General features: G+C 36.4%; 1 non-coding gene across 1 annotated transcript; it reads left to right on the top strand.

Annotated features, from left to right (window-relative positions):
• Window positions 1-7,031: 7,031 nt before the first annotated feature.
• Window positions 7,032-7,138, top strand: LOC121230067 (small nucleolar RNA R71). The gene has a single exon (XR_005928019.1). It is a non-coding gene; the product is annotated as a small nucleolar RNA R71 (small nucleolar RNA).
• The last annotated feature ends 6,083 nt before the right edge of the window (window positions 7,139-13,221 follow it).

The following is a 13,221-nucleotide window of genomic DNA, read 5'->3' as shown; positions in this document are numbered from 1 at the left end:
GCTCATCAAATCATGAATCAATACCCAGAATATTAACTCAAGCATTAAGAACACATAATTAAGAACAAATCAAGTATTTATCATACAGTTCAGATAATAATAACAAGATCCATCATAGGTTTCAACCCCTTTAGGTATCTAAGGGGTTTAATTCATAATAAAATAAGAGTACATCTCAAAAGTATGAAAATAAAAAAAACATAAAGAAAACTCTAAAACCCTTGAAGGGATTCTGAGAGAGATCTTCAGTCTTGGAGTAGCTCCGGCTTTTGGGATGGATCGTCTGGCTTTCTTCAAGTAATTTCCGGCGTGTGGCTTTGTACTTCAGAAATGTTTTGAAGGAGGCCCCCTTTCTAAGTCATACTTAGGGTGTTTATATAGGCTTTGGATTGACTTTCTTCCTCCCTAAGTATCCTTTTCCATGTAAAATACAGCTTCTTGAAAAAGGGACACGCCCATGTACCACGGCCGTGTGACATGATTGCCAGGCCTTGTTCGATCCGTTAAATTGCACACGACCGTGTGGGTCAATGGCCAAGCCGTGTGAATCGTGAAAGCCTTGGTCGATAACCTCGAAAGACATGGGTGTGTGAGCTGCCCGTGTGGCAAGGCTTAAGCCGTGTCATCTTCTCGATTTGATCCGTTTTGTCCCTTTTTTGCTCATTTTTGGCTGCTTTTGACTCTTGGTGCTCTCTTGAGTACAAAAAATGAAATAACTGGATTAAGAGTACTAAAATCCACAAATCTAGTAATAAACATCCATAAATATGCTAAATATTTGGGGTAAAAATATGTATAATTTGGCGTTTATAAAATACCCCCACACTGAAGCATTGGCTTGTCCTCAAGAAAAACTCTCATTTACTACTAGAATTCATTCCTTTCAATTACATAATCATTACTGATAATGTTACAATTTATTCCACGGAAAATCATACAGTGAGAATTCAACTATAGGGGTATTAAAAGCCTCAAACAATTTAAATCGAATATTTTGATAATAAAATCATAGGTAATCTCCTTCCTCTAAGTGATTAACTTTAGCCCTTAATATACAAGAGATGACATCCTCACTAAAGATTTACTCAAATCACTCAAAGTGTTTAAGGTTCAAGATTAAGCACTCGATTGTCTAACATGAGAAGTTATTACCATAGGCTTGCGTGAAAATCAAATCTCCACCACCTGTAAATGATATGATACACAAATCAAAAGGTCTTTGCATGGTTGTAATGGGGTTTAGGTTACGGGTATGGATACAAACTGAAAATAAAAAGGTTAGAATCGAGATAGTTTCAATATATTACCCCACTATAAAAAACTTAATTACTGAATCACAAACAAATATCTAGAACTATATTACATGAGCTCTCTTTTTTTTTATGACAACTTTAGCTTACTGAGGATTACAATAGTAATACTGATTTTTTTAAAGAACAAATCAAGTTAATACAATATAGAAATCATACTTCATGATTCAGTAACAAAAAAAATGGTGAACATAGTGAGGTAACAATATTAAATTTAATCTCGATAAAAAAAAGTAAATTAAGTAAGAGGATTTCAACAATAATGGGTTAATGGGTTAATGATGAGGGTTACTCAATAAAAAAAGGGTTAGTAGGCTCAAGGGGGTTCACTAAGGGTTTAATTATGTGGGGCAATTTTTTATGGAGTAAGTGGGTTAAATCCTAAGTGCCTTTATCATCTCAGTATATCAAATCATACGTGTGATCTCGACATGTATAATCTAAGTAAGTTCTAGAATAGCAGTTAAAAATTGACATACTCAAACTACAAAAGAAGTAACCAAGAAAGAAAGCTATATGCTCAAAAGGCTCAAAAATCTCACCAACAATTTAGGATTGTGATGTCATTCCTGTATACTTAAGATTTCAAGATAACACCTCAATTTAGGAAAATAATCTAAAAATTTTAGTTCTCAAAATATCAATTTATCATGCTCGATTCTCTAATGTCCTATAATCAAGTAATCATTCATAATTCCCATGATCTAATTCATGACATTTCAACAATAATTATAGATCAATCAAAATTCATTTGATCAATATTATGAGAACATCACTTAAGCACAAGACCAAATTCAGGGATTTGAGAATAATGTAAAAAGTTAGGCAGCATGTTCATGTTCACCCCCCCCACACTTAAGATGTACATTGCCCTCAATGTACAAAGATAGAATATTCAAAATAAAGAAAATCATAAGAGGGAAAGAGGTGAAACTCCCTGGTTTATGGATGCGGAGCTTGATTCTGAGGCTGGAGTGTTTGGGGAAAGTGGTAGATGCCACTGTTCTTGTCTAGATGAAGAAATTGGGTCGTTGAACATGGCACTCGTGAGGTATTGTTCCCTATTTGTTTCCTCATTCCGCAAAATATTCCTAGCAGCTTTGCTTGAAAGTCCGTAGAATCATGAAGAGCTTATTAAGAGTGGGTGTGGAAGAGAGCTTAGTGGGATTACTTGTTAGAAATACCAGAAAATGAAGAAAGTAAAATTTACTAATATAGATATGTCTTTCAAAAGAAAATAATTAAATTGAAATAAAAATAAAAATAAAAATAAAAATAAAAATAAAAATAAAAATAAAAATAAAAATAAAAAGATAGGAGGATTCAATGATCCTCGTCAACGGGGCTCTTAGGTGGTGGTGCTGGAACGGCGATGTGAAAGTGCTGGCACAGCTACTGCATCATGGCTTGCATGTCGTCCATTTGTCTATCACGTCGCCGATCTCGCTCGTGAATCATCTCGAACTGTGTAGTGCAATACTGCTCGAAGTGAGTGAGTCGATCGAAAAGGTGTGCTAATGAAGCAGCCGCATGAACTGGTCTCTCCCTAGGTGGTGTGGTAGAATGCTCCTCGTGCTGTGGGGGGATATCATCAGGAACATCCTCAAGATCTTCCTTGTCAATGGTATGAGTGAGACGGTACTGAGGAGGATCGGTCCCACGTTGGCGCTCGATCATCTTCATGTGTAACATAGTCATGATGCCTTGCGGGGACATCTGACCTATCAGTGTAAGCGCTGAAGACTTGGCCACGGTGTTGACGAGGCTGAAGTGTCTGGCGAGGTGCATCACGTAGGGGCCGATAGAGATTACTCCCTTCCGATGTCGCTCGATCTGATGGAGAATGGCGAAAGCGATGAAGTATGCCAAGTTAGTCACGTGTGCATTCGCCATGCACCATAAATAGTAGGCGTCATTGGTGTTGACGACGCCGGTGCTCTCTCTCCTTCTGGTTAAGGTGTGTGCTAATATGGCATGGAGATAGTGTAGGGAAGGGGCGAGAGCTGAGGCCTTCGAGCGGCTGGGGTCGTAGGTGGAAAAAAGTGGTGCCAAAGCCTTCCAGCACAAGGAGGGAGAAATGTGGATATGCGTGGTAGTGCATTCATGTCCTCCTCCTCCATAAACTCATCGATGTAAAGTCCCAGAGCAAATTCCAAACTCTGGGACACTCATCACGCGAACTAGACCGCCTAATCAGAATTGAATGGTGCCAGGGTCATCATTGTTCGTCATCACCACCTGTAGATGAAAAGTAGAGCATAATTCTAAAGTTAGCTCTAAATAAGTGGGTTCGATAACAGCGAAGAACCGTTCCCATGGGTCTGTAGGCAGGATGGTGCAGATGGCATCAGCTAGCTGGACTTGCTCCACGGCAGCCTAATCGATGCAACGACCTGTAGTGAGGGGTCGCGCGCATAGTATCTCAAATAGCTCCTCCTGCGAAGCTTGAGAAAACTCAATGAACGGGTGTCAAAGTTCAGCTGTAGCATGTACCAAGGAAGAACCCGGTCCCCTACGTCTTTTTGAGGATGGGACCGCGTCCTTCTTGCCTCTTGATGATGACATAATGTATCTGAAAATGTATGAGTATTGATATAATCTTATGACAGTAGTTCCAAGATGTGTTAACATTTAACGATATCAAACGAGAGTTGAAAATTTTATATGACTATTCAGAAACATTTACTGGAATCAAAGATGCATCAGTAGTTAAGCAAGAATCCTAAAACTAGTATATGCTATTTAGTAGCTTTAACAGTTCAAATAAAGAAAATACTAAAGCAAATTCCTAAATTATTCAGAACAAATTGGTAACAGTAACAATATCTGTGTGAGGCATAAAGAATACTAATGTAGCAACACAGATTGGAAAAACAGGGGTGAGAAATTGAACCAAAAGCTGCTGTAGGGTAGCGTACGGGCGTGTTGGAGGCGAGCACGGGTGTGTAGCATGGGGGTACAGCCGTGTGGAGGGAAAATGGAGGGAAAAGAGATGGGAAAGTGAGGATTAATGTAGGGGGTGAATTTTAGGATGGTTTGGGGTTGGGGAAATGAGAATCTGGGGAATGGTGGTCGGAATAGGGGTTAGGGAATGGAGAAGGGGAGATTTCGGCTAGGGTTTTGAAAGGGGGAAGAAGATGAACAGTGGTTTGCTTATATAGGGGAGGGCCACATGGCCTAGGGCCACGCTCGTGGAAGGTGAGCCCGTGTTTTTCGAATTTTGTGATTTAGGTAGTGCCTGGCTACTATCCCACGCCCGTGTATCTTAGGCGTGTGTGGAACACGGCCATGTCGCACGGTCATACCTAGCTTTGTTCGCTTCTCCCACGCCCATGTGTTAGGGTACCACTCCCGTGTATTGTTGTCCACGGTTTAACGGCACGGGCGTGTCTCACGCCCGTGTTGAAGAAATAGAATCGAGCCTTGCCCCTGGCACGCCTGTGTTCACCTATCAAGTTCACCCACGGCCATGTCGCATGTCCATTAGGATTTATAGCATCCCGTGTTTTGGAGAAATCATGTCCTACTTCCACACGGCCGTATCGTACGGTCGTGTCTCTTCCCCTGTTTGGCTACGGCTTTAGGCACGCCCATGTGCCTGGCCGTATGTGCTAAAAAGCTTTGCAATTTAACGATAAAGTTAATGATTTAAAGTGTTAGAAATTAAAAATAAAGAAATCAAAATATGTTAATGCTCGGGTTGCCTCCCAAGAAGCGCTTATTTATAGTCTAAGCTCGACTTACCTCTCTAGTGAATGGTCAAGGTGGTTCAAGGTGTTCGTACTCCTCATTCCTACTATCAATCTCATCAAAATAGGGTTTTAATATGGTGTTGTTTACCTTAAAAGTGCCGAACTTAGGGTGACTCACCTCTACCGTACCGAATGGAAAAATACTGAGTACCGTAAGAGGGATTTCATCATTCGGTGTGGTAGTGACAATGTGAGGATCTGCGGCATTTAGTAAGACTTTATCGTCAACCTTAAATTGATTTGGAAAGGTATCAGCCTTGTTTTGGCGAAGTTTTGGTTTATCATGTGTTCTCAGTTTGTGTGCTCGCCATTCGTCTAGCTTCTCTATCCGTAGCCTTCGTTCTTCATGAATGTGTCCTCTATCATTTCTGGAACATGGCTCGTGAACTTCTTTGAAGCTCAATTTCTGCAAAGTTATATTGTCAGTTTTAGTAGATTGGTGTGGACTATTACCTTCAATGTTCGATGTGATGCTAGAAGTATGAGCTTGAAGGGTGATCGTTTTGTCTTCCACACGAAGTGTAAGCTCACTTGTGCCAACATCAATAACTGTTTTAGCTGTTGCCAAAAAGGGCCTTCCTAAAATCAGAGGGGTGTTATTATCCTCCTTTATGTCTAGAACAACGAAATCAATGAGAAATATGAACTTATATACTTTCATTAGTACATCTTCAATAATACCCCTAGGAAATCTTATTGTTTTATCTGCCAATTGAATGCTCATCCTAGTTTGTTTAGGTTTCCCAAGACCTAGTTGCTTAAACATTTTGTAAGTCATGACGTTAATACTGGCCCCTAATTCAGCTAATGCATGACTTATATGTAAACTACCGATTAAGCAAGGGATTGTAAAACTCCCTGGATCTTTCAATTTGTGCGGTAGCTTATTCTGTAGAATAGTTGAGCAGACTGCATTTAGCTCCACATGCGACGCTTCCTTCAACTTCCGCTTATTTACTAAAAGCTCTTTTTAAAAATTTCATTGCATTCGGCATCTGCGACAGAGCTTCAATAAACGGTAAGTTAATATGTAATTTTTTCAAAAGTTAAGGAATTTACCAAATTGTTCGTCTAAGTGGTCTTTCCTTGTCACGTTAGGATATGGGACACGACGTTTATATTCTTGATTCACTGTTTTGTTATGACTTACCTCACTTTTACCTTTGCTCACCATAGTTTCTTGCATCAATTCTGGCTCAGGCGCAATGAATCCTTCCTTATCTTGAGTACTAATTGCGTTGAGGTGTTCCCTTGGGTTAGGTTTAGTATTACTTGGTAAGCTACATTGTGGTCGTTCAGAGATTAGTTTGGACAGCTAGCCTATCTAAGTTTTGAGTCCTTGGATCGATGCTTGTTGATTTTTAAGTGCTGTCTCGGTATTTTGGAAACGATTTTTTGACATTGATATGAATTTTGAGAGCATCTCCTTAAGGTTCAGTTTCTTCTCTTGTTGATAAGGTGGCTGTTGAAAACCATGAGGATTTTGTGGCTATTGATTCCCTTGACTACCCATGAGAAATTTGGGTGGTTCCTCCAACCTACATTATAAGTATTACTGTATGGGTTATTTTGAGATCTAAAGTTATTGTTACCCATATAGTTGACTTGTTCCTCTTTGGTTGTGGGATTGAAGGATTGATATTCTGTATGCACACCTTCTCCACTTGAGTCACACCTCATTACTGGATGTACCTGCGTAGAACCAAGTAAACCTTCAATATTTTTCTTGAGAAGTTCTACATGATTTGATAGCATTATAACTGAGTCGATGTTATAAACGCCGGCTGTTTTTGTTGGCTTAGTCCTCATGACTTGCCACTGATAGTTATTCAGTGACATTTCTTCAATGAATTCATAAGCCTCTTCTGGTGTTTTTTTGTTGATGGTTCCGCCAGCAGCTGCGTTAACCATTTGCCGAGTCGAGGGATTCAAACCATTGTGAAATGTTTGTACTTGAAGCCAAAGCGGAAACCCATGGTGAGGGCATCTTTGCACTAGATCCTTGTATCTCTCCCATGCATTGTAAAGTGTTTCTAAGTCCATCTGCACAAAAGAAGAAATATCATTGCGTAACTTAGCCGTTTTAGTCGGCGAAAAATATTTTAGTAGAAATTTTTCGGTCATTTGTTCCTAGGTAGTGATGGACCCTCATGGTAACGAGTTCAACCACTGTTTAGCTTTGTTTCTCAGTGAAAAAGGAAATAACGGAAGACGAATGACATCATCAGAAACGCCATTGATTTTAAATATATCGCAAAATTCCAGAAAGTTTGCTAAGTGAGTGTTGGGATCTTCATCCTGCAAACCATCAAACTGAACAAATTGCTGTATCATTTCAATCATGTTAGGTTTCAGTTCAAAAGTATTTGCAGCCATAGCCGGTCTAACTATGCTAGATTCAGTTCCTATTAAAGAAGGTTTAGTATAATCATACATAGTACGTGGAGCAGGATTTTGATTAGCTGTAATTGCAGGAGGTAGCTGATTGCCTTGGTTTTCAGCCATCTCTTCGGTTGGGGGTTAAGTATCGTCTTCTTGCTCGTTTTCTGTGTATCTTAAGCTGCGCCTTATTTTCTTTGCTTTCTACGAACTGTGCGATCTATTTCTTCGTCAAAAAGTAATGGTCCCAACAGGTTTCTTCTAGTCATAAACTATAAAAACCTGCCAAGAGAAAGAAAAAGTAAATTAATTAGTAATAAAATTAATAAAATTAAATTGCAAGAAAAATAAATGGCTAAAGTAATAAAAATTGAGTGTTCCTAATATTTTAGTTCCCCGGCAACGGCGCTAAAAACTTGATCGTGTGATTCGTAACAAGTAATAAATATTTCTAATGAAGATCAAACCTAGACTAACTATTATCACGACGAAAAGGAAGGCGCACCTATCGAACAATAGTATAGTAATGGCAAGATCGGAATATCGTACCCAAGGGAACCAAAAGTACTAGTAATAACTATCTTTTTATTATTTAACCTAGAAACAAAGAGGGGTTGTTTATTAAACTAATTAACTAAACTAATTAACTAATTAAACTAAAGCAAAGAGAAAATTTGGAAAAAGACTTGAAGAAAAGTAATTGATAAAGACGACACCCAAGGAGGAATCCACCTAGATTTCACTTGTTATCTGACTCTGAACTAGATGACTTATTCACTTGACTTGATCCGTGAGACTCCCTAACCTATATTATTATCTCTTTTGAGACTAATAACGTCTAACCCTTAGTTGAATTAATTGAAATCTCTTTCTTAATTAAAACCCCTAGGGAAGCAGTAAATCGATCTATGGACTCCCATATTAGGTTTCACCCTAATCCGGTAAAATCTCGTAACCCTATTTTTGGGCGTTCGATCAACTCCGCTTAATTATGCCAAATCTACTCTTAGACAGGGACTTTTGCTCCTCTGCATAAGCACATCAAATCATGAATCAATACCCAGAATATTAACTCAAGCATTAAGAACACATAATTAAGAACAAATCAAGTATTTATCATACAGTTCAGATAATAATAGCAAGATCCATCATAAGTTTCAACCCCCTTAGGTATATAAGGGGTTTAGTTCATAATAAAATAAGAGTACATCTCAAAAGTATGAAAATAACAAAACATAAAGAAAACTCTAAAACCCTTGAAGGAATTCTGAGAGAGATCTTTAGTCTTGGAGTAGCTCCGGCTTTTGGGATGGATCGTCTGGCTTCCTTCAAGTAATTTCCGGTGTGTAGTTTTGTACTCCAGAAAAGTTCTGGAGGAGGCCCCCTTTCTAAGTCATACTTAGGGTGTTTATATAGGCTTTGGATTGGCTTTCTTCCTCCCTAAGTATCCTTTTCTGTGTAAAATACAGCTTCTTGAAAAAAGGACACGCCCGTGTGCCACTGTTGTGTGACGTGATTGTCAGGCCGTGTTCGATCCGTTAAATTGTACACGGCCGTGTGTGTCAATGGCTAGGCCGTGTGAATTGTGAAAGCCTTGGTCGACACCCTCGAAAGACACGGGTGTGTGAGCTGCCCATGTGGCAAGGCTTAGGTCGTGTCATCTTCTCGATTTGGTCCATTTTGTCCCTTTTTTTGCTCGTTTTTGGCTCCTTTTGACTTTTGATGCTCTCTTGAGTACAAAACATGAAATAACAGGATTAAGAGTACCAAAATCCACAAATCTAGTAATAAACATCCATAAATATGCTAAGTATTTGGGGTAAAAATATGTATAATTTGGCGTTTATCAGCTATCTTTTCGTATTATGAAATGGCCACGTAATATGCTTAGTATTAATTTAAACATTAGACAGCCAGTGAGCCTATATTTGGTTCTATTTTGCTTTGCACACAAAAACCACATGAGGACATTATATAAAGTATATTAATGTAATCCATGAATTATTTTATTAACTGAATTGTTCAAAAAAATTACAAGTTTACAAATGAATATACTACATATGAGATCCAACATAATGTGCAACTTTCTCTCCCTTAATATAGAGCTTCATTAGGGGAGTTACCTTTATCATCAATTGGGTAATCTGCCCCTATTTTTTCTTCAAAGTCTTTAAGACTTGAATGATTCTTATCATAGATTTGGTTTTAAAGATCAAAAGAAAAGTCATGACTATTTGCTCCAATAGAGGGCACATTTAAAACCTGTGCAAAATCCTACATGTTTGAAATAGATGGTACTCCCTCACAAATATATTCAAAGATAGCATTGTAAAGGCTCAAAGAAGACATCACAGTCACCAATCTCATTGTAGATAATACTAGTAGTTCTTTGATTGTTTTTATTCAAGAATGTCTTAATTTCATAGGAAAATCAAATATGATCTAATTCCACAACATATTCATAACCCAACATGTGTGGAATTTTTATAATTTGATTATTAATGGCATTTTTAATAGATCTATTATCCAAAATACATAAGGAAAAGACCAATATGTCCATTATTCCTATATAATTTAAAAACTTTCATACATGTAAGAGATCCAAAGTATAATGGCTTCCAAATCATATTCGATATTACAAATTACCATATTTAAACATTAAAAAAAATGCATCAATGAGTCCAAATAAAAACTAAACCTTTGAAACCCATATTGAAAATTATTGTCAAAAATAAATTGTTAAAAGAGCCGGCAACCTTTACTGGATCTTATTGCTTCCCCTTTCTTCTTATCTTCACTCCAGATCGTATTAAAGTCTTCTATTTTGAAACAAGTGGATTTCCATAAGAAAAAGTCATTGAAAATGACTTGGGAAGATTAAGGCAAGATATTTTGGCAAGAAAGAATAGTGAATGACTGTATTTCACATTTATTGGCACCACTTCTTTCTAATAACTTCAAATTCTCTTTAAGAAACCATTTGATTCAATGTGATGAGACTTTTGGAATCCAAGTTTGGCAATAAATCAAATTTAGTTCACGAACTCTTATTTCTACTTTAGCTATTATATCATGACCATATTCCCTAATATATTCCTTCATGAATATATCAAGTTGAATTAAACAATCACTAATTGCTTAGAATGCTTAGTGTTTGAATGGAAGTGCTTAACTGTAGTGGCCACTTTGGGTGCCAATGTGTTAAACAAACTAAAAATAGAGTAAACAAATTATATAAGAGATTGTTTATGAAGTTCGATTTCCTTATATCTACGGAGCCTAGCCGATAGAGTAAATCCATTATCTTTAATCCTTAATACAACAAGTGGTTCAAGTTCTATAACTCTCTTAGTATAACAACCTCACTTTTGTATCTTAAAAACCTAGATCACTCACCTCTAAGTTCTCCCCCTAAGAAGTTAGGTTGTAAACACAAACTGTGAACTCTCATATGCACTCACAGGTTTGTTCTTCAATGAACATATTAGTGCTCTCAATTCTCTATACATTAACCTCTGCAAATCTCTTAGTATAAAAAAGTTTTTGAGGCTTGCTAACATACTAGAGATCAATTACAATCCAATCCCTTAATAATAAAAACTATAAAATAAATAAATATACTACATTAATAAAAACCAATGCAAATAGGTCTACTAGAGATTCATTTTTCAATGGTATCTTCAATGTTATCCTAATTCGTTCTCCACTATGTATTGGATCTGATTTCTTGATCAGGACAATCCAATCTTCAAGGAAAGTTGCTTTAAATGGATTAGCCTTGAACTGTAGGCTTGCATACATTAAGAATATCATAACCATTAAAAGCTCAAAGAATTTGTTTTAATAAATTTCCAACTCAAAATATGGCAAGTATTTGTTTGTCGTAGTGTTAGTAGAAGTGGTCACTTCTACTTGGCACTTAGCAGCCACTTCAAAAATTCACCTCATCAATCTCTCCCTTTAGAAATTTTTTGAGCAAAACCAACCAAGCCAAGAGGCTAATCAACATATTACTCATAGCTCTCCTTCAATGCAACTTAGAACATAATTAAGTAGATTAGCTATCAATGCTTTATCTAGAATTTCACCAACAATCAAAATACTCTAATTCTAACAAAGACACGAAAAAGAAAATTTGCACCAATGTATAATCATACAAACACTTAATAATATTCAAAAGTTTTATTTTCACAAAAATGTAAATGCACCAAAAAAACCAAAATAATAGTGAAGTGATGAAATGATCTGTCATATTTACATACAATAAGTTAAGCTCTTTAAACACTTAAATAAATTATTCTTAAGTATTTTGTAATGTATTTTATTACTTTTTCTACACTTTATGGATTTGATGTTTAGTTTTAGTTTTTATCGCATTTTATCACTTTTTTTAATAATTGAAATCATATGCTATTAAGGACTTAATATTTGGGTTGAGCTTGTTTCAAGTACTTTTTAATGCAAAAATGAAAGTAAGAGTTTAATTTGGAGCTGAGGTCACAACATTGAATAGTTAATCTAGCAACTCCAATATCTTTGCCATCGACTAGGGAGTTGGACATCATTAAATGGGACGATCGAGTGCACTATTTCCAAGGTCATGACTCCTAGGAGTTTATGTCATGACACAATTACTCGTGATCGCAACATTGGACTAATGATGTCGTAACACCAATCACAACCTTTAAAGATGAAGAAGTCGAATTGTCTGAATAGCATGTCGCAACACCAAAGAATGATGGTTGCAACACTGAATCCCAAAAGCACCCAATTGAGTCAACTATTGAGGGTGTTGCGACAATGACCCTTAACGAGGAAAATTGCTTAAAGGCTTTTTGCAGTTAAATAAGTCTCAAATTAGGTTTTAAGTGAGAGCATACTTGTCTATCGTAGGTTAAATGAGAAAAGTCTATAAATATCACTTTATAGGTCTTTTAAAGAGAATAGAAAATTAGGTTGGACATTAGACATTAGATCATTTTCTTTTCTTTTCTTTTCCTCTCATTTCTAGAATAGATTTCTTTTTCTATTTCTTCTTTTCTTGTTGAAGAGTTTACAAAAGATAGATGATCAAACTCTTGGGCTTTATTGGATTTCCATAAATTAATTTAGCATTTTTTTAAACCCTTTTCCTTTTTTATATTGCGTACCATGTTTTTGATAAAATTCTTATTGTGTTATTGAATTTGATTATGTGCTAAATTTATTTTTGGTTGATTGATTACTTATTTGTTAGATGAAGTTGATATTTATTCTTGATTGCTTTTCAATTATATTGAATTGTTGAATACGTTATAATTATCGCCTTTAGTGGAATATTTAGATAAATGAGACCGATAGAAGAGCATATCTTGGATAGTTTGATATAATTGGACTGGGTAGTGAGGTTGAGGGGAGAATTTAAGTGATAATTCCAAATTAGGTGTCTAATTTGAGAAAAAGGACTAAATCGCGTAAAATGCAAAAGTTACATTCTATTTGATAAAGGTGTCTAATTGCTATGACTTATTAAATGAAAGGTCCTTATGTTGATATTAGACTATTGATAGTGGGAATGGATATAAATGGTCTTATATTAAGTGATTTTAAAAGTTATCACTAAAGATTAAAATGGTAATAATAGAATTAATGTATAATTGATTGAAACAAACATAATGATGGCCATTTTATCATCTTTTTACACTGAAAATAGAAGAAAGAAGAAGCCATTTTCATGTTTTAGGGTTCGGCACTTTGTGTTTGTGATTAAGGCATGTTTTGAGCTCGATTTTTGATGATTT

This window comes from Gossypium hirsutum, chromosome A05 (genome assembly GCF_007990345.1).
Source record: "Gossypium hirsutum isolate 1008001.06 chromosome A05, Gossypium_hirsutum_v2.1, whole genome shotgun sequence".
Classification (NCBI taxonomy): domain Eukaryota; kingdom Viridiplantae; phylum Streptophyta; class Magnoliopsida; order Malvales; family Malvaceae; genus Gossypium; species Gossypium hirsutum.
Note: the sequence above shows the minus strand (reverse complement) of the source record. Positions and strands in the feature narration are given on the sequence as shown.